We start from the raw sequence: 3,943 nt of genomic DNA on the forward strand, positions 1-3,943 counted from the left end.
TCAAATAAACTCAGAGAGAAAATGTCTTAAAAATCGCGCTGTTGTGGATTTTCGGACATCTAGGTGTTGCGGGTGATATTTGGAATTTTGACGAGATGTCCGAAGGTGAAATTCAGCAGCCGGGATTAATCCGAACAATTCCTCGGAACATTCCCCGTGATAAATTCTGTAGAAGATGCAGAGCGATCCAACATCTCTACGCAAAGCCAAAGGATCAAGCGGATCGGAAAGGGCTTGATCGTCGATAATTCGAGCCGCTATACGTTGGATACGGTCAAATGGAAGGAGCTGGTACTGGGGAGCACCCGCCCAGAGGTGAGAGCAGTACTCCATGTGAGGCCGAATTTGCGCCTTGTATAGGTCTTAGACGATGGGCCGACGTGAAATACTGTCTTGCCTTGCTGAGCACACCGAGCTTTTTTGATGCCAATTTGGCTTTGCCTTCTAATTGACCGCGGAACTGAACGGTGCTCGAAACATCGATGCCAAGTATTCCGATACTAGCTGTGGCGGCTAACGGAATGTTCTCGAATCGTGGAGATACGACAAATGGTGTTTTTTTAGCAGTTAACGCGCAAACTTGCGTCTTTTTGGGGTTGAAATGGACTAGGTTTAGCCGACCCCAGTTCGAGACTTTGTTCAACGAAGACTCGATTTCAGACACAAGTTTGTTCCGGTTTTCTTCGACGTTTTCCCGAGAAATATTAGCACGGCCGGTGTATGAGGTGTCTACGGTGCTGTCGTCTGCATAGCAGTGAATGTTACTGATTTGCAACAAGTCATTGATATGCAGAAGAAACAAAGTGGGTGATAGAACGCAGCCTTGTGGAACACCAGCATTGACGAATTTTAAGTCAGAGCATGCACCGTCGACAACGACCTTGATGCTCCGATCTGCCAAAAAACTGGTAATCCAATTGCATAATTTCTCGGGAAGCCCATAAGAAGGAAGCTTCGAAAGAAACGCTTTGTGCCACACGCGATCGAAGGCCTTCGCTATGTCCAGACTTGCTGCTAATGCCTCCCCCTTGCTCTCAACTGCTTCCGCCCAGAAGATCACCGACTGAGCGACCCCGACGGAAACCGTACTGGCGGTCGCTAATCAGCTGGTACACCTCTAGGTACTGCAGGAGCTGGCAGTTTATAATGGACTCCATTATCTTGGAGAACAAGGAGGTGATGGCTATAGGTCTATAATTGGACGGGTCTGAGCGGTTGCCCTTTTTAGGGATCGGATGCACCAAAGCAGTCTTCCAGGAGTTCGGGACGACGCCGAATGCATAGGATTGCCGGAAAAGACGCGTTAAGACCGGCGCCAACTCGGGAGCACAAGTCCGTAGCACGATTGGAGGAATGCCATCGGATCCACTCGACTTATGAATATCCAAGGAAAGAAGTGCTTTACGGACTGCACTTTGCCGGAATTTAACCTCCGGCATCGTGGTATCACACCGCGGGATTGTTGGTGGTGACTTTCCTCGGTCATCCAGAGTCGAGTTCGCCGCGAAGAGAGACCTTAAAAGATCAGCCTTCTCCTTCGCTGTATGGGCCAATGACTCACCGTCCTTGTGCAGAGATGGTAAGGAAGGCTGACAGAAATTCCCTAAGACAGCCTTGGCGAGAGACCAGAACGCACGTGTTCCTGAAGGGAGGCGCACTAGTCTCTCGCCAATTCTGCCAATGTACTCCGTTTTCGCTTTAGCGATCACGTTTTTGAAGGACCTAGAGGCAGGCTTATATTCCTCCGGCACTGTACTTCGAACGAGACAGTGGTCCGACGAGCCCAGAGGGGGATCGACGGTAACCTGGTAGCCATCCGGATGGGAAGTCAGCAGAAGGTCCAACAGGGAAGGTGTATGATCTGCCACATCTGGTATTCGCGTTGGCGAGGGGACTAATTGTGTCAAATCATATGCTAAAACGAAGTCGAGAACAGATCTACCCGCATGATCGGTAGTGCGCGATCCAAGCCATTCGGCATGGTGGGCATTAAAATCGCCAAGAATTATGATCTCTGCGGATGGGATCTGCTGCAGCACGGAATCTGTAGCCATTTGGACGTGCTCAACCAGTCGGTCGGTTTCGGCATTACCGCTATGGGACCTATAAAGGCACGCGTAGATTCGCGGATGGTCGTCGCAGTCTACACGCAGCCAGATAATCGATAGGTCCTGCCCTTCAAGGCTGCCGAGGCGTCGAGAGCAGATATCATCTCTGACGTAAACGCACACCCCAGCTCGTGGTACAAAGGAATGTTCCAATTTGTACCCGGGATAAGAGAGAAAAGTCGTATCGGCAGGAGAGGATATCTGGGTCTCGGTAAAAAAGAGCAAGGCCGGCTTCGCCGTCTCAAGGTGAAAGTGAACGGCGTTCAAGTTGGAGTTGAGTCCCCTTAAGTTGCAGAAGTCCACGGTGAGGGTGGTAGGGGTTGCCTTATGATGCCTGCTCCGCTTGCCCCGAACAGTGGCGAGCGCAAAATTGCCCCCCCCAGAATTCGGAGGGCAGCCTGGGTATCCCTGCTCAGGTTGTGTACGTCCTGATCATGGATCAGGGATTCTCCACCGCAGTCGCTGATGGTACCCTCCTGGGGTAATAAAACCAAATTCTGCACAACCATTATGTTTTGGGGGGGAGGGGGATCGGGCCTCCGGGACTCTCACATACCGGACGAAACGCAGTAGCATAGCTACCACTTCACGTCGATTTTAAGTGAGAGAGTGGTACTTCCCCGGGCGTGCCGGCCCATTCGACTGCAACCCGAAAGTATGCAGTGTGGCACTACCACTATAACTAATTGTTTTAGTTTTCTTGCGGTAGTTGCATAAAAATAATTATAAACGTTAATCATAATTAATCGAGCATCGCAGATCTATTGTTGCACAAAATAGTTAGCAAAAATGAGTTCCCGACCGTTAAGTGATGCTAATTTGCTGCGTATTTTGGAAGAAAGTGATGGAGAAGACGAAGTTTTCTTGGAATTAGAAGATGCCGCAGTCAGTGATTTCATTGATATCCAGTTACCTTTGGAAGATCAAGAACTTTTGGAAAACGAAGATTCCATTGAGGTAATTGAGCAATTTATAATGGAAACTAACGATCCTGTCGAACCAAGTGGTTCACCAGCTCCCACTCACCCGCCCTCTCAAGATTGGCATACTAATTTGGTAACTTTGCCCAGAGAAAGTTTTACAGGTTATAGTGAGGGACTACGCCATGAAGCCTTATTCCATGTAAATGACAATTTATTATGGAATATTTTTTGTGCTATTTTTGACCGTGATCTCTTTCTGTTAGTGGTGGCAGAAACAAACTGATATGCAAGGCAACAGTTAGAGTCAGGCAGAAGCAACACACGCAATTGTCGTCTTACTCGTTGGAAAGATGTGACTCCAGAAGAAATAACCAGGTTTTTGGGAGTGTATCTTTTCACAGGCCTTTTAAGTTTTCCTACTCTAGAATCATACTGGAAAAAGGATAAGTTGTATTACCACCCACTTCTTCATGAAATTGACATGTCATATAATAGGTTTTCTTTAATTTTACGATGTTGGCTCTTTTCTGATAATCAAGCAGACCACAAGAATCAACGATTGTATAAAATTCAGCCTTTTATTGATAAGTTTATTACTAATTGTCGAAATATTTATACCCCTGGTGAAATAGTTGCAGTAGACGAGTCTATGGTTGGATTTAGGGGTAGATTAGCATTTAGAACATTTAATCCTCAAAAGTCTAACAAGTATGGTATGAAAATTTGTAAATTATGTGCTTCAAATGGATATACTTGGAGCTATAAAATTTATTGTGGCCAGGATGAACAATTTGAAGGCTTAGATAAACCAGGATCTGTTGTCGTAAATTTGAGTCGTGATCTATTGAATGAAGGTAGAATTTTGATCGCAGACAATTATTATACCAGTGTACCTTTAGCTAGATTTCTTAA

At 46.6% G+C, this 3,943-nt stretch overlaps 1 pseudogene; it reads right to left on the reverse strand.

Moving 5' to 3' along the window:
- On the reverse strand, nt 1-2,426 carry LOC125075596 (annotated as a pseudogene).
- Nucleotides 2,427-3,943: the final 1,517 nt, after the last annotated feature.

The sequence above is a fragment of the Vanessa atalanta genome, chromosome W, assembly GCF_905147765.1.
Source record: "Vanessa atalanta chromosome W, ilVanAtal1.2, whole genome shotgun sequence".
Classification (NCBI taxonomy): Eukaryota; Metazoa; Arthropoda; class Insecta; order Lepidoptera; family Nymphalidae; genus Vanessa; species Vanessa atalanta.